This window comes from Canis lupus, chromosome 3 (assembly GCF_011100685.1).
Source record: "Canis lupus familiaris isolate Mischka breed German Shepherd chromosome 3, alternate assembly UU_Cfam_GSD_1.0, whole genome shotgun sequence".
Lineage (NCBI taxonomy): Eukaryota > Metazoa > Chordata > Mammalia > Carnivora > Canidae > Canis > Canis lupus.
Genome location: NC_049224.1, coordinates 19,850,744 through 19,869,583, shown reverse-complemented (window position 1 = coordinate 19,869,583; position 18,840 = coordinate 19,850,744). Strand labels below are relative to the sequence as shown.

The 18,840-nt window shown below is 37.9% G+C and overlaps 1 long non-coding RNA gene across 3 annotated transcripts in view; it reads left to right on the top strand.

Moving 5' to 3' along the window:
* LOC102153687 overlaps nt 1-18,840 on the top strand; it is a 144,618-nt gene that overhangs the window by 60,411 nt on the left and 65,367 nt on the right. Inside the window, exon 4 of one of the 3 annotated variants that reach the window (XR_005356737.1) lies at nt 7,639-7,712. The exons of the other annotated variants lie outside the window; for them this stretch is intronic. This is a non-coding gene — a long non-coding RNA (uncharacterized LOC102153687). The remainder of the gene's footprint in view (nt 1-7,638; nt 7,713-18,840) is intronic. 3 annotated transcript variants of the gene reach the window in all.

The window sequence follows — 18,840 nt, the reverse complement described above, 5'->3', positions numbered from 1 at the left end:
ATTATTTTATACCTAGGTAGGACTTTTTACCCCCTAGGAAAAAATAACTCTTTTACCAGAGATAGGAAAAATTCAGCTGACTTTATTTATGGCATAGGTACAGGTCTTTTGCATGCTTTACAATGACCATGTTTTTACAAAACCTACCAGTAGTAATAGAGGATGTGTAAGGTGAGTGCAATGAGTCTATTTTAATAAAAAGTTAATAATTCATTATTTTCAAGAAAATCATTGCATTTTAAAAAACGTGTAGTACACTAGACTGAGCTCTGATCATCTTAGAAAGAAGTCTGTCAAAATAAATCAGGTTGATAACTGATTAGCAGAACGTGTAGTCTGTCATTTTTAAATATGTGACCAATTTCTTCACATAAATCTTACCTTTAAAATCTTCAAGGGGAAAATTTATTTTGGGCACATTGGCCATGAATATCAGTTGACATTTATACAGTGCACAGAATTTATACTGTGGGTTAGGATGTCGGCCATAATTTTAGGCTGATAGTTTGTAAAGGGAAGATTCCATTTTGTACTGTTTATAAAATGTTACTGTGCAATTCCATGCTCCAAGACTAACAAAGTCTATCCAAGTATAGTCAAGCGCTGCAGTTTAACTTATTGCATTCATTAAACTAGGCTTAGATTGTCCTAATTATATGTTATCAACAATTAAGAAATGGATCACATGCCACAGACTGGCTAAAACATTCTGTATTCTTGGCTGGATGCCAGCGGAGGTGCCAAGTTCCATTTACCTTGTCATCAGCTGCATCTCTGCTTTTGCAGTACAAGCAGCAGCTGTGCTAGACAAAATAATCTAAATTCTCACATGTACTTTTCCTTTAGGAAATAGCTCACACTGAATTGCATTTCTGGTGTGACTAGTGCTACACCTGAGTAAGTTTGTGCTGAAAACGTATTTTATGCAAATATAATTTTTAACCGATATAATCTTTCGTGACTTTCAAGTGCATTTGTCCTATCAAAATAATGGTCTTACTTTTCATGCTGAAATTATTACCAAATGGATTCTGTGGGCAGCAAAGTACTCTTTGCTCATTCGGCAATGATTTTCCTATACCTCAAATTACATAATTTTATAGGTGCTCTGTTTCAAAGGAAAACAATCTTTATTGATCCAGGCAGTCAGAGTTAATCATGGATCTCTGATCTCAAAACTCCTGGCAAAATCCTTTTATTCAGAACACCCGTGTGCCAGACGCTCAACACTTTACAAATCCTTTTGGGATGATGGGTTTTTCAAACAGTCTGATTGTTCAATCTAGTGTGGCTTCTGAAAGTGGAGATTCAGCAAGGCTTTCCCCTGAGCAGAGGCAGGCCCAGCCAATTTTATGAAGAGCTAAATTTGACCCAGCTTTTACTTCAAGTTGTCATCCTTGTTCTTGGTAATGTAAAAATGGATTTCAGAAGTTGTTCTTTCCATGTGTTTGATAGAAGACCCTGGAGCAGGTGTGCATCGATCACAGCAGAAGTAGAGGGCAGTGGTGCCAGGATGCCATGCGAGGTAAATAAACCCTAACAGCCTGAGGTCATTTGCTTTTTGAACAGATTCCATAAGAGACAGTCACAGAAAGCTAGTTCTCAGTAGAAGAAACAACTTTAAAGTTCACCACAGAGCTTACATAGGAGTTGACGTATACTTTCAGATTCCCAAGTAAATTGGTTATTAGAAGCTTTACTTCAGGGGCACCTGGATGGCTCAGTCAGTTAAGCATCCGACTCTTGGTTTCAGCTCAGGTCATGATCTCAGAGTCTTGAGATCAAGCCCTGCAGCAGGCTCTTTCTCAGAAAGGGGGTCTCCCTTTCTCTCTGCCTCCCCACCACCCTTGATAATGCATGCACGTGCATTTACTCTCTCTCAAATAAATAAATCAACCTTTTTTTAAAAAAGAAAGTTTTACTTCATCCTATATGAATCAAGGTGGAAGGGTCATGCTAAGTCCTTAAAAAGAGAAGATATCAGTTTCAAAAAACCCAGGCAAGGTCTTTAATTTACATACAACTTGTCCTGTGCCATTTTGTAATGGCATCTGCTGAGATCTTTTCCTAACGGGCAATTTAACTTTTCAAATTTTACTTTACACTAGGAAATCCTTTGCAAGTCACAGAAATATGCCAAGAGATTCTTTTGCCAAAACCACTTCCCAGAATAATAATTTCCTTTGATTTCACAAAAGATTTCCCTCTTTTTTTCCTTTAGTAGATAATCTATTTAGGGATTCAGGTGAGAGCTCTCAGGAGAGAATCTGTTCTGTTTGATCTGTGTAATATACTAGTTCTCTCTGCTCAAAAACCAACCAAATAGTCTTGTTATGTATCTGTATCCTGTATCTCTCCTCTCCCTGCTTTTGGTTTAATACCGTGTACCAGGCCATAACATAAGAAATGCAAGTCTAAATAATCAGGGTTTTTTTTCTGGCCATTGGAAAACACAGTCTTGGTGAGATGATATATTGGTAGTGGGTTTGCCTGTTTTGTTCACAATGGCCTCCCTGGCACCCAGAGCAGTGTCTGCTCCAGTAGGATTTTAGTAACAAATATTTGCTGATTGAAGCTTTCATTGGGCTCTTTTCTTTATATATAACCCATCATCTAGAAGCATTCGCTTTACTTATGATTTTTTTCACTCTTTAGGGAGTTCCTCTAAAGATAATCAGCCTTTTTTGAGTGGTTAAAATTCCTTTTCCTCTTCAGACTTTCTTTCCTCCTGTTCCTTTGTTAGAAACAACTTTTTCCCCCTCATGTACTTCTTTATTGTCTATTGCTTTTCTTACACATCTTTTCTCTTTTGAAATGGACTCTCTTGCTTTCATTTGTCAGATTTTTTCCCCCTTTCATTCTCTTTCATGTTACCATTTAGGCTGGGCTAAGTTACTGGGACAGCTGCTCTCTGTGACCTCCTCCACACTTTGCTGACCACATCACCAACTGGCAGGGTGTGGCCCCTTAAGGTCTTCCAGGAGTCTTGCTTCTAAATGGAAATAATGAAGTAACATTTTTAAGTTATAATTTATGATCTCCATGAGAGAATTCCAGTAATCCTAAGCATTTAAAGCACATGTACTATATATATTACTTAAATGATTAGGGAAATTCTGAATCTTTTTTTTTTTTTTTTAAGATTTTATGTATCTATTTGACACAGAGAGAGAGTACAAGAGCCCACAGCAGGCAGAGGGAGAGGGAGAAGCAGGCTCCCAGCTGAGCGAGGAGCTCAAGGTGGGGTTCCATCCCCGGACTCTGGGATCATGACCTGAGCTGAAGGCAGACACTTAACCATCTGAGCCACCCAGGGGCCCCTAAAATTCTGAATCTTAAAATCAGTCTATTTCACATGGAAGCTGCATGTGAATACATGATTCAGATAATGGTCACTGGTTAATAACAGTATCAGAAAGAAGTACTTCCACTTGGAAGTGTATGCTCCTTCCAGGAAGCTGTTCTTAATAGAAGACTGTCTTGTCTTTTCTTTAAAAACTCAACAGAATTTTTATTATATTCCTGACTATTGTCTTATGACTAGTACTACTAGTACTACTACTACTACTGAGTCGATCCAGATCCTAGTCTTTCCCTGGCTTACTCCTTCACAACCATATATACACACAAATATATGCATATGCTCACACTGTAGTGGGAAAAATATGTTTTTTGTTAATTTGTATCATTAGGAGAATTTATGTTTTTCCCTATCCTAGGAATAGGGGTTAGTTTGGTTTTGCTTCAAAATATGTGGGACTAGAACCAGAGTACAGTTGATTAGCGCTGAGAAACATTTCTCTTTGTTTTGATTTGAGAGCCCAGTGGGTCATTTTTGCCACTTCCATTCTTCTCCATTTCATCACAACCTTCTCTTCAACTGCTGTGCAGTAAAAACATGTGTGAATAGTTTCTGGTACTTCCATGGGGGGAAGCCTGACTGCTTAGGGGAATGCACAGGACAAAGGGAGGTCCTTTACACTCTGCAGCCTGCAGGACAAATCACTGAAATCCTCTTAGATTTTAGAGGGGAATATCCTGAGCTATTCTGAAATCTCAAAAGGACTAACAAAGTTCATTCCATTTGTCATTGAAATGTGACAGTGATATAGAACAAAACCTTTCCGCAGTGGGGGCTGGCTGCACCGAATTCCTTTTGCAACAAGGAAATTAGGTCAGAAGAAATTTAGGTCAACACCTTACAGAAATGCCCCCATGCCTGAGAGGAGCCAGGAGAACTTAAAATGTTACAAACAGAAAGGTTATTGTTTTTATATTTAATTTGAAAAATGGTACCTTCCAAATCTTAGTGTGATATAAACTCAGTTATGATTCAGCAAAGAAAATTACCTCTTGCATCACTAGCGCTGCTCTTGATAAATCAAGGGGCAATCCAGAGGCACTTCTAACCAAACCCAGCCCAGCCGACCCAGTTTAATCATGCAATTCAAGAAATATTTATCAAGTGTTCATTATGGTCAATGAACCTATTAGATAATTTAAAGGTTATAAAGATTAATAAGCACCCTCCTCCCACCAGCTCCATCTTTGCCATTAAGAACCTTATAAGCTAAAGAGGAGTAGAAGGTTAGGGGTACATGCAAGTGCAATATAACCTATAATTCATTGATTCACTCATCATATGGTAAATGAGCTCCTCTGTGCCAAAACCTATGAAAAGTGACATACAAGAATTAAAGCAAATTGATTCTGGATGACTAGGAGAAAGAGATTGGGTCATTTTGAGGTGGGCAGGAAGGAATAATTTCTTGAGAAAAGGGCAGTTTAAGTGAACTTTAAGTGCGTGTAATTTCAGCAGATGGTGATCTGCAAGAATGGCCTGAGTGGAAGCAGCTCACTGGATACCGGGGGTGGTGGCTGAGGAGTTTAGGAAGAGAGAACAGTATGTGCAAAGAAAAATATGTAGAAAAGGATGTGTTGTATCTGAGAGACAAAACTAATGATCCATTTTGACAATGCTGAGCACAGAAAACAGGAAGTAATTAGGTAAATCAGAATCCTATTTAGATGTAGCTTGAATGCCAGCCTGGGGAGTGACATTCATAGGGCGAACCATTCTATGCCCCCTGGATTCTGGTGACTTTGATGGCTTTTTTGACGAATTAGATGGCTGTTTGAATAAAGTCTAGCAATGTTAAACCATAAATCTTGACCCATCTACATGTTCTACATGTCTCTATATAAGGTTACTCGATCAACATTTTTTACTATAAATGTGGAACATATATTTTCAAAAAGAAACAAGTGGAACTTTACTAAAACTACTTTTAAAAGGTATCTTAACTGAAGCCCAATTTGGTATTTGGCCAGTTTAAACAAACAAACAAACAAAAAGAATGAGAAATAATAAAAAATGAGCATATTTTTTATTTTCATTGGTTATGTGACCACCTTCTCACTACATTCATCAGTTAGCAAAGTCCGCTTTCAGCAGTGGAAACTTCATTATCACATCTAATTCTGGTTTGGTAGCACATTAAACTTTCAAACAGTTAATGACTCTGGTTTTCTTTCTGTTCAGCTTTACCTTTCATAAAAGCACCGGCAAAAGGAAAGAAATGACAGTAAGACTGAATTATGAACTTTAAAAAGTTGAGAACAAGTAACTACTTGTACTGTGAAAGCCCTTCTCTCTGCTCTTGATTAACTGTCTGCAATAGGTCAGTGGTGAGCACTGTGTGCCTGGCGATGATTGTTGCAGCAGACAGGCAGGTGGGGGACCCAAAGGGAGGAGTTTCTTTTAGGCTTCTCTTTAATATGGGGATTATCCAAACTCTGCTTTAATAAAATGGTTTATTTCCTAGACTTGCTTCCAATATCATCTGTAGATCATAAAATTAGCTTTATGTGTTTGTACTGGGGCAGGGGGAGTGAGAGGGAGATGTTGTATGTATGCGTGTATGTGAATACGTGTGTGTTTATAAATATACGTATGTTTCACTCATATATGAGATGTATCTATATGCAGTTTCCTCTATAATACACGCACATAGATATACACTCACACACACACACACACACACACACATGATTTAGATATTGATCTTCTATTGTTTTCTCCATTGAGGCAAGTACTAATATCCCTTTTCTCCATTGAGGCAATTACTAATATCCCTCTGTTTTAGATGAATTTGAGGTCAGAGCAGTTAACTAAATTAAAAGTTAGGTAATTTGCCCAAAGTCAAAAAGCTAGAAAGTAGTGGAATTCCATCCTGGGCCTGAATGAACCTCATAGTCTAGAGCATACACTTACTGCTCTTTTTTTCTTTTCTTTCCTTGTTCCTTGCCTTCCTCTCATTCTTCCCTTTCTGGTCTTTTACTGAGGAATCAAATGAACTCACAAAGGAAACATAATAAAGTAAGTAAAAATGACTTGAATCCATTAAAAAGGATATCACATAGCCAAAGGGAAAACCAGGATGAGAAAGAAAACACAATGAGACTAGATGTGAATTTATGACAACGATGACTGATTTCCTAGCCACCAAGCTAAAGAAAGAACCCAGAACAGCCATTCATCTCACAAACCAGTTACTCAAAAGTAACGAAAACACAGTCACCATTTATACAGCTTGTTTTTTTTATGATGGTCTTTGGTTATGGTATTTGGTACAAGCCTCTGATGATCTGGCTTAATTTCTCACTTTATCTTTATAATCTCATGTATAGGTTCATGCATGGTGCCTACATAGACATCTTGGCACAGAGAACCAGAATATTGAGGAATAGGTCCATACCTCAGACTTAATGTTCATCCTTACTAGAGAGACAAGCGGTCACCTCTAAGAAATAACCATTGAGTAAGGTGACTGATCTGGGACATTATGTTGAGAATCTGTGTATAATAGCCATGCCACAGGCACATGTGTGTGCGCGCTCGCGTGCGTATGTGCTATGCCTGTGTGGGTCGCACAACGCTGTTCTTTGTCCTTTCTCTCTTTACCTGTCATTATTTGTTTATCATTATTCTCACCATAGTTCATTAGAAAGCCTTTCTACATACTTGCAATTATTTCACAATTCTATACGGTTTTCATCTAGATCTTTCCACATTCTGGGAATGGAGTTTTTGTGAAGTGAGAAAGCAAGGTTCTTGTCTCATGGAGTTGAAGGATGAATCTTGCAGACAAAGGAGAGTGAGTGAAGTGATAGAAGTTTATTAAGTGAGGATACAGAAAAAGCTCTCAGGAGTGAGAGGGGTCCTGACAGAGTTGCCAACCTGGGCCTCCAGTGACAGTCTTTCATTCAGAACTGACCAGGGAGCTTGCGGCCTTACCATTCTTGTGATGTCTTGGTTTGAGTAATGATTGATGATAATTTCTTTAATGGCTTACTTCTTTTTAGGGTCTGGTTATTCATTGTTAGTCACAGATGACTGTCATAAAAAAGATACCCTCACCCACACCTAGGGCAAGGGGTGGTCTGGTTTATTCCCTTATCTCTCTCTCTCTCTCTTTTTTTTTTTTTTTACACCTCAACATTTTGGAGATTTCTGTGAGCCTGATCCCGTAGCCCCTGAGCTCTCTCTTCCTACGTAGCCCCACCTGTCCCTTACTCATTTGCATCAGGAATGAACAAATCACAAATGAATGTCATTTTTTGTTTTGATTTCATGAGATGACTCATGGAGATGAAGGTTTTCAAGAAGGATTTCCAGACTAAAGATCGGCTATAAGGAGTAGAATACTAAGGTAAGACCTTAGGCCTAATCCTGGCTCCAAATGTTGTTAGGCTTACTTTTAGTTTGTAAAGAAAAAAAGTGGACTTCAGGTTAATTTTGTTTGATATTTGCAATACTTTTCCAAGAGACTATGATAATTTTCTCTCTTGTCTGCCTTCATATATATAGTCTACAGGGAATAATAATTATAGAAAAAATGCTTTTCTTCTTTATTAAATCCAATTTAATAAAAATTTGCTGTCTAGAAAAAATACTAAAAACGAGTTTTACTGGCCTGATTTGTTTTTACAGAAATGGTGTCAATCCAATAGAACTGAAAGAGAGATCAAAATATTCTTAACATCCATTCTGAATCTAACATTCTCCAGTAAATCAGAGAATCAGGCTCCATAAAAACCACTAAGCAAACTAGGTCACAGATAACAAGGTAGCAATTAAAATGACTATATCAATTATTTGGTTATATTATTTCCTAATATTTCACTCCGTAGGATATTTTATATAGGACCCCCTTTTAATATTCTGTATTAAAGAGAAAACTATTTTTTAACATAAAAAACTATTTATAGAATCATTTAAAATGTGATGAATGGAAAAGGAGCATCATTAAGAAAGAGGTGGGGGAAATTACCAGCAAACTCTCATTTAGAAATCTCTTGAACTAAATTATAGTTGATGTGGTAAATAACAAATTTAATCTGTTACCTTAAGAATATCATTTGGAACATTCTAGTTTCCCTTATCTCTGTTCTAGGAAATATACTTCCTCCAAGAGATGATTTCCTGCTGCATTTTGCATCAGTGCTTTTTCCATTGTATCTTCCTTTCTTAAGCCTAGATTAACCTATTAATTTAGAAAGCCGTATCTTTTGCTGTGTGCTTGGAAACCAAGCCTGAGCAACCAGACACTTGCACAAGTGATTTTATCGGGTGCATTCTGCTTATTTAACTGCCCTAATTTGCTCCTTATGATTAAATTCTTATGCCCCCCAAAAGGCAACATCACGTACTTTGTATGTACATGATACATTATAATGGGACAATTTATAACTTTTCCATTATTACCAAACCTCTTTGTGAGCTTTTGGAGCCACTTCCCCAAAATGTATGGACATCTGTTTGGCTTTAGGATGGAAGTCAACAGGAGAGAGGGTTTCAGAAACATTACGGAACTGAGTAAGATTTCACTGATTGAGCATTTGTCCCCCTTGCAGTAGGGTTCACTGGCATATTTTTTCTAAAAGGAAATTATTAGGGAAAGTTTATTCTGTCCAATTCCATTCTGTGTGCTGGAGCATACGGATTTGGCCCTTGCTCTTGGGGAGTTCGCTTTCTTTTGGGAAAGAAAAGACATACCCAGATCACTAGGATCGGAGGTAAGTGAGACAATGGTGGTATGCACGATGTGCAGCCAGCAAAGAGGAGAAGCTCCTCACCTGGTCAGGAGCTGGGCACTCTGGGGAGTGGGAAAGTCAGGGACAGCTTTCTGGATGAGACTATGCTTGGGTCTTACAGGCTGAGTTGCAGTTAGCCAGGTTAAAGGAAGAGAGAAGTTATGTGGGAGAAGCAAGGGCATCCCCATTGGCTAGGGGAGGTAAGATAAAAGGTAAAGAAGCGAGTAGCTTCTCCAAGCAAGTAGAATTACTTTCTTCTATTACTTCATAAAGTTCTTTTGGGATGCCTGGGTGGCTCAACGGTTGGGCACCTGTCTTTGGCTCAGGTCGTGATCCCAGGATCCGGATCAAGTCCCGCATCAGGCTCCCTGCATGGAGCCTGCATCTCCCTCTGCCTGTGTCTCTGCCTCTCTCTCTCTCTCAGTCTGTGTCTCTCATGAATAAAGAAATAAATCTTAAAAAATAAAGTTCTTTTGAGAAATAATCCAATGAATAGTGAATAGTTAAGAAACATTACTTTAACTCCTCTTGCCTTTGTTTTGGTCTTTTACATTGAAAAAGAAACGATGAGATAGTGTATCATCACATTTTCTTCAGATTGTGATATATATGTATATAATGGAGTATTATATATATTATATGCTATATAATATATACTATATGCATAATGGAATATTATTAAGTCATAGAAAGAGGAAATCCAACCATTTACAATCCATAACATGGATAGACCTTGAAGGCATTACGCTAAGTCAGAGAAAGACAAATACTGTATGATCTCACTTATAGGGGGAATCTAAAACACAAAAAAACCACCAAACTCATAGAAAAAGAGATCAGATTTGTGGTTGTCAGAGGCAGGGGGTGGGTTGGGGGAGAGAAGAGAAATTGAAAGAAGGGGGTCAAAAGGTACAAACTCAAGTTGTAAGATATAAATAAGTACTAGGGACGTAATGTACAACATGGTGACTATAGCTAACCCTGCTGTATGATACACAGCAAAGTTGTTAAGAGAGTAAATCCTTAGAGTTCTCATCACAAGGGGAATTTTTTTCTTTTTATTGTGTCTATATGAACCTATTGTGGCAATTATTTCATGATTCGTGTAAATCAAATGTTAGACTTACACAGTGATATATATCAAGTATTTCTCAATAAAACTGGAAAAAAGTTTAAACATATAAAAAGCTTCTTTAGGGCTCTGATACTATGTGATTTATATATTAAGATAAGGGAACAGACCCTTTCAATGTTTGCTATTAATAACTGGATATTATCTTTGGAAAAGAATAAAACTGCATTTCTTTTTAGGCACAATTTGTAAATCAGAATATTGGGTTAGTACAGGTCTTTCCCTTCAAGGAAAACTGATTAAAATCAGTTTCACTGCACAGGGATTTGTTTTCATAGCAGTTTCCCACGAAGGTGTTTTTCCGCATATGGAGCAAAGGTTGTAGCCTTATCATATTCAGAATTTGAGATTCTTCCTAAAAATGAGAGTAGAAGATTCAAAGTCTGTCACTACCAACAAATAATAAGTTTCTATTGATAAAACTTCACACATTTGGGGTGCTGTTATTATAGTACTTTTAAGCTGTGGGAGAACTTGAAGAATTTTTACCATATATTTTTGTTCAAGGTGTACAAAAATTGTAATTTTTGTACCATAGGTAGGATTGGGATTAACTGTAACCAACTTAGAGGAAAGCCCAAGGTTCCAGGGCCAGTGTGTTGTTAGTTCCATGTTTTAACCCATGCCAAGGGACCCTTTCTCCTCTACTGTTGTGACAGAGGATGTTCTATAAAACCGTGACCACGTTAGGTAGAAAGAATATGGAAGAGGAGACGACAAACGCTTGTGCTAGCTCAGTCAGCCCCACGCAGTAGCTTCTGCTTATGTTTTATTGGCAGAACTTAGTCATAGGGCCACCTGCCTGTAATGGAGGCTGGTAAATACAGCCTTAAGCTGATCACTGTTGCATCCCTCAGCTAAATTGATTTTGTTAGCAAGGAATAAAGAGTGAATGTGTATTGTTGAGTAGGTAACTAGTTATCTCAGCTATGAGTCTCAAAAAAATTTTTTTTTAAAAATCTGGCTCAAAGTTTCAAAAACAATTAAAAGTCTAAATGGACAACAAGAATAGAATAAGAGGAAAGTTAGGCTTGTTGCCTAACTATAGTGTGTTGTGACGATCTCTTCCATCTTTGTTGGCTCAATTCATTTGAGTACCATGAAGTAGAGAAACAAAACCTGGAGGAGCAGTTAGGAGAAAGGGATTTTACTCTCAAATCTGTTACTCTGTTACTTGCAGTAAATTTATCTTTTGGAGTTCCAGACTAGATTAGTAGTTATAGACTTTTTCTTAAAACACTATGAAACACTTTGTTCAAATGATGGCACCTGTGAAGAGTTAAGAGCAGCACCACTTGGATTGAAGAATATGTGGTGATGGCAGATCAGAAATCCCGCTTGCTTCTCCTCCCAAAACCCCCTGGGAAGAGATGGTTTCTGAGCCTGTTCCTGGCTTTACTATTCCATACGTCATTTGCAGGCAGGGACCAGACCCCAGGTGCCCTAAGAAGCCATGTAGTACCACTCAGAATACATCTAGGCTTTGTTGTAACTATGTAACCAAACATAAAATGTACTTTTTAAAACATTGTCTTTTAGTTTTCAACAAATGAATTGCATTTCCCTGTTTCAGCTATTTATTTCTATCAGTCTCTGTTTTGTAAAACTTCCTGCTACATTCTTTTCAAAATGTGGAAATGCTATGAAGTTCCTGGGAAAATCTCAGAAGTTTGCAATTTGGATTTTTTCATTTTTCCCCAATTTGTTTGGCCTCCTACATGGATTTTAAGCCTTTTTTTTTTTCCCCATCTGCCCAATACTTAATTCACATTTACAACATCACACATAGCCCATGGGGGGAGTAGTAATGTTTTTGCTTTAAAGGTCACCATAACAGGAGGTCAGTGAAAAACCAAACATGGCTTTAAAAACATGAGAACAGAAAGACACCCACAAGACTGGGCATGTGGATTGAGTGCTAGATGGGTGGTCAACCCAACTCAGACAAGCCAGCAATAGTCCAACCACATAACAGACCAGGAAACTCCAAAGTTGCTAACTAAGAAGCTGGTTTTATGTTATTTAATTTTTTTTCCCAAGAATTCTATTTCCAGTCACTACTATCAAGGGGTAGAAAATGTGCTGATTTCTTGTGTTACTTCATATTGGCCTTTTATATAAGGTGGTTTTATGAAGATATAAAATGCATTTACATTTTGGATTTTTATGAACAGAAAGCAATCCTTAACATTTTCCTAGTATACCATTTGAAGTCACCATTAATATTCCTTAATTTTTGCATATATATGTTTAGAAATTTAAAACTTTTTTTTTTTTTTTAATTTTTTTTTTTTAATTTTTATTTATTTATGATAGTCACAGAGAGAGAGAGGCAGAGACATAGGCAGAGGGAGAAGCAGGCTCCATGCACTGGGAGCCTGATGTGGGATTCGATCCCGGGTCTCCAGAATCGTGCCCTGGGCCAAAGGCAGGCGCCAAACCGCTGCGCCACCCAGGGATCCCTGTTTAGAAATTTAAAGTAAACTTTTAATAAACTAGTGGTTAGTAAAGTTTCATTAGTTTAATCCTTAATATTCTGAGCAGAATCTTAGACTTACAAAATCTTATCATTTTCAATTTGCCTATTAAATCAGGAGTTAATAAAGTATTTCCTTTTGGGGAGGAAATCACAAGCTTTAGAGTTAATTATATTTAAAACTTTTCAGAACTAATTTGGAAATAGGAATTTGTAAAGGTCTGAATTGTTAAACCTTTTTGCATCCATTCACATAATAAAATGTTGTGACAGTTTGGCTTTTAATCATTAAATGAAAACCCCAACATGCTTGTTTAGTTATTAGAACCCATTATTTAGACTGTTTGGCATTACATCAATTGATTTATTTTGTTCATTCACCCTTAAGATGGAGTTAGAGACAATATTTTTTTTCACATGCAAAAAGAGTATGGGATAAAAATAATGTCCATTACTTTAAAAAAAATTATAATAGAGTATCTCTGGCTTAGATCTTTTTTCCTCATTTCCAGACGCATATATAGTAACTCCTTGACATATGTGATGGAATTATTATTGGAGAAACATGAGCAATCCAAAACTGCATTTATCAAAAATAATTTTCCCATAAGAAATGATGGCAAAGGACTTTAGGATATAATTTTCAAAACTGTGTAGCTGCCTATTAATTTTCTATATGTGGGCAGATCAACCCAAACACACCAAGGATCACATTCCTTCACCTCTGGGTGTGCCCAGAAGGGAAGATTCGTTTCTACCCCTTCTACCCTTACCTTTATGTGCCCTGTGGAGCACTGGCCAATAAAACATAGCCCTAGGGAAAGATTTCCATGATGTGGGTTGGTTCTGTGTGTGTGTGTGTGTGTGTGTTTTGTCTCCCTCCAAACTTCCCAAGAAGTACACAACTAGGACGTAGTTTTCTTGCCACAATTTAAGACTAAATCAAAAGTGATTGAAATTCCAAAAGCAAATTTTGTAGTGTGGAGATTTCAAGCACAGTGCAAACTCCATCAGCCAGGTATATTACTACAAAACTACAGGACGGGAAGCCTGGGTTAGCAAGCACCAGGCTTACAGTGCCCTGACCGCTTTACTATTTGCAGTGAGGGCATGTAATTTAGACTGAAATTAGGGCTGGGTGGAAGGGTAAGCTGCAGAATATAAACTGAATATAAAATGCAGGGAATAACTACAGAAACCAAGAAGTATGTTCTACTTGATTTTCTAGCAGCTGTCTCGGCTTGCCCCAAAGTGGCCCCAATGTCTTCCCTCCCAAATAGGCTCATCTATCAGGATTCTCTCTCTCACCTAAATTTCTCTGATAATCCCTCAACTGCTTCTCCTGTCTCCTTTATACTTGGGCCACAATGACTTTTCTACTAAATGAATCTGATCCTACCACTCACCTGGTAAAATTTCTGAATTGACTCCTCATGATCTTCAGGGTAAAATCTAAACATGGCGTAAGAGGCTGTTCACCATCAAGGCCTGCCTGCTAAGGTAGCTCCATTCTCAATAACTTTCATGCACACTCCAGGCTCCAACTATAGCAAAAGCATCACCATGCTTGTGTCTTCAGACTCTAGCATCTGTGGTTCTTGCTGCTTGGAATTCCCTTCCCCATTATTGGGCCTTGGTCGAACTCTTACTCATCCTTCAAAACTTACTTAAACTTGACCTTTTCTGGGATGCCTCCTGGGAGTTGTCCCTGGCGCACCCTCTCATTTCTGTAGTACCTTCCAACATACGCCTACCTCAAGTATTTGTCATTGTCTGTGAAATCACTGCACTGGAGCCCCCTGAAGGTAATATGTGTTCTTTGTATTTACTATTTACAATGTGTATTATAGTACTTACTCTCAGTAGAAGCTCACTAAGGCTTCGTTGAATCAATGAATGGTCAGAAACTGTATATTAGGCTTAAATGTCTCAGTTTGGAATGGGTTGTTCAGTAGTTTGTTTCTTAGGATATGTAAAGCCAAGCTCACAGTCTATATCCATAGGGACTCTATTTTTTTTGTGGTGTATGTGAAACTAAAAACCAAGGAGCATATAAGTTGATCTCTGGGATAAGCAGATCCAAAGAAGATTCAATTTAATCACAGTGATAATGGTAGAGATGGGGAAACATTAATTGCAATGATTGATGTTAAAAATGAAGATGTGATGGTAGTGCTATGGAAAAATTAATTTAAATAGTTCTCATTCAGTTATATTCAGGAATAATAAAAATTATGGAGAAAGTGCCAAGTCTTTAGTTTTTGTTCTTAAAAAACAAAAAAAAAAACAAGTGAGAAAGGAAAGATACCAACTAACTGGATGGGGTGGTGCTTGGTTAATAATTCTTCCTGACATTTATACTTTTGTATAAATTGTGTGAATTTCCAACAAGTAGAAGGCAGCCATTGTTATTGTTTATCTAATCTTTTTATTACAGGTTCTCTAAATATGAGCATGCCTCTAGGGAAAGATAGAGGAGCATGGAAGCCACATGAAAAAAACAAATGGAATCTAAAGTATGAACGAAGTTCAAGTGACATCATGCCAGGCTGCAGGGATTTCTTGTCTGATTTCTTAGTAGTGTCAACTAATTGTTTCTTCCAATACCCAAGTCTTTGTAGGGCTTGAACCCTCTGAGCCTCTTAGGACTCCTCAGTTTCTAACTCATAAATCCTGGGCCTCATTCACCGGGGCAAGTCAGCCAACTCTCCTCCAATCTGCTTCTTCTGTATGTTTTTCAGAATCAATTATTACAGCCTTTTTAGCAACTTTCCATTTGACTGCCAAGAAATGGCCCCTAATCATGGTCAATAGATACTTATACAACTGGGAACAAATTGAGTTTGGTTCAGTTGTTTCATTTGCTCATTGACTATAATTTCTAGTTACCATACCAGGTGCTTAATCATTTAGAGGTAGAGATGAGCTTCTGAGTAAAAATTTGTTGACCAATAATGCATGTGTCATTATGGAAGTATGGCTAAGAAATGGAATAGATGTGAATAAGGATGTGATTTATTCAGAAAAAAGAGGTGGACATGAAGGACCTCACAGAAGAAGTGAATGTCCTAGCAAGTTTTCGAGAATGAACTGAAATTTTGCTGGCAAATGAGATGGCAAAGGGATTTTAGGGAGAAAGGACAGTGTGGATAAAGGCTCAGAGGTGTGAAACAATGTGGTATATAGTTTGAGGCACTGAAGTATAAGGTTAACAAGAGAGGAATATTTAAAAATAAGAATGAAGAAGTAGTTAGGAAGCAGATCATAAAGATTATCCCAGATTAAGTTACTTCAACTTAACATCGAAATTTACCAGAAACTAGTAGAGCATTCAAAGTAAGTGTGTGCCATGATCATATTAGATATATTTTAGAAATTTACATTTATTTTAGAAGTACTTTAGAAATTAACAGAGATGAGCATGAGGGCATGAGTCTCATGACAGAGGCAGGCACTGTTAGGTGGCATACTAACAGTCCAGCTGCAGTCCAGCTGTGATCTGACGAAGGCCTTCACCAGCCCAGTGGCTGGTGTTTTTTTTTTTTTTTTTTTTTTGTCTATATGTTTTCCTTTCTTGTGACCTGCTCAGTAACAAGGATGTGGTCTTCTTCATCTTTGTTTCTCCAGTGCCTACTATCATACCTCACATGCTGGAAATTAGTATGGCAGGAAAAACAATTCTGTAAGTGTTCTCTTAATTATTTGATTGGACTAAGAGAGTATCTTATTATATGACTAAAATTCTCTGTGAAGATGAGATTTTTTTGTGTTAGAATTGTTACAGTGATTAAAACTCATTGTGAGTTTCCATCATGACATTAAGAGGATATTTTATATATCTTTGACAATTTACTCTTAACATTGGCCTTTAGAATAACAATAGTCCAATACTCCTCTCTGAGGCAAACATGCGCTTGAGGTTTCTTTCACTCTGTAGTGGGACAGTACATTGATACAAAATAATACATATTTTTCATTCCATTCCTGTTGTGTAAAATAGCATGCACAACAAGTTTGTTTGAACAACTAGAACACATTAAGTTCAAACCTTCATAGTATTAGCTCTTTTTCCAACCTCTGGTTGGTAATTTTAGATGTTTCATAGCTTTTTCATTCACCTTTGTATGGTAAAAGGAGTACTACTCTAATCATATATAGTCACAGTGACAATCCCATTTCGGTAAAGTGAACCTTTAATTTCATGTAAAATTAAAAGCTTCCCAATTTTGGGCTGGTCTCAGATGAGGAAATGTCCTGGCATCCCCGTTACCAGCAGCACTAAAGTTTCACCTTTCCTTGTTGGGGTGTTGGGGAAGAGGAGAGGCGTGGGGTAAATATGCTAGCATTCTGTGTTGTCTTGTCATGGGGGGCACTCAGAGGCTGTGAATTCCTCAGAGGTTCTCCCGCAAGAATCATGCAATCCCCTCTCTTCTGCTTGAATGCTTTAAATGCTCAGCTTTATTGCCAGTAGGATTCCACAGCTTCTCTATGCTAAAGAAGTCTCATCCTTAGAAAAATCCTCAAAAGAACCTGTTAGCCAGCTCCCATCTAAAGGGCCTATATTCGGTCTGCAGAATCATGAAACTGCCCTGTTGTAAGGAATACAGCTGCTCTGAGTAGAGCCATATTTCTTTGCTCTGCCACTAAGCAGACAGCTCTAGTGAGTCCTTTGCCTGACATTTCTCAAGCATGGACCAAATACTTGTCTTCTGTCTTCCAAACTTGAAGGAATAAACACCAACCTCTTGAGAAGTGCTCTCAAATCTTCTCTCACAGGCGAAGGAGATGGAAAATTGCTATAGCCCCCAACAACTTTCTCCAGAGGAATTTGTTTGTCCCTTCTAGTTTCCTCGATTTCAATTCTTTGAGACCCCTGAGGTAGATGTGTCACCAAGTGGTTGTAGTCTACATGCTCCTCAAGTCTTGTATAGGCGGCCTAGTACCTCAGTTTGGAATGTGGAAGAAATGCCACCTATTGTTTTGTTCCTAGTGGCCTCCCAAAGCTTAGACAGAAAGGATCCCTCCCTAACACCCTGTTACACAGGCAGGTATGAGATGTGTGTAAACCATGGCCATTAACCAGAACAAAACTGATTTGCTTACAGGGATTTAAATGCTTAAACTTGGCACACAAAAAGCAAACAATGTTGGGTATCATTTTATGGGTATCACATAAAATCACACAGAAGTCAGTCAATTAATTCAACAAAAAGTGCCTACCATTTCCTAAATGGTAGTTTTATCTTAGGTACTGAATGTGTAAAGATTAAGCATGTGCTTCTTTTCCTCATGTAATTAACCATCTAGTGAGAGAATTATATGCTGAAATATGTCCAAAAGTAATCATAATACATAATATATAATAGCATCACAATAGAAGGATCTACAAAAGCCTAAGGGAGCACAGAAGATAGAGTATCTCGATTTAAGAAAGGCTTCACAAGGGACATTTGAACTGGATCATGAATGAAGATAGGGTTTCCCTGGGGAGAAAGGAGGAAAGGGCATTCCAGATACATGATGGTTATGTAAGACGGGGAGAGTTCAGATGGTGTGGTATGGGAACAATGAGGAGATGCAGTTGGGACATAGGCTGGTGTGATTATGAGATAAGAATTTGGGGGCTGGAAAGACTGTTTTATGCCAAAGAGTTTCAACTTCTTCCTACAGATAATGGGGTGTTATAATTATTATTTTGCTTTTTAAGTGTTTATTTAAATCGGAGAAGGACAAACATTATATGGTCTCATTCATTTGGGGAATATAAAAAATAGTGAAAGGAGAAAAAATGAGTGGGAAATATCAGAAAGGGAGACAGAACATGAGAGATTCCTAACTCTGGGAAACGAACTAGGGGTGGTGGAAGGGGAGGTGGGTGGGGGTGGGGTGACTGGGTGGTGGGCACTGAGGGGGGCACTCGGGATGAGCACTGGGTGTTATTCTATATGTTGGCAAATTGAACACCAATAAAAAATAAATTTATTTTAAAAAGTGTTTATTTAAAATATTATACACATAGGGATGCCTGGGTGGCGCAATTGATTGAGTGATGGACTCTTGGTTTCAGCTCAGGTCAGGATCTCATGGGTTGTGGGATTGAGCCCTGCATTGGGCTCTGTGCTCAGTGAAAAATCTG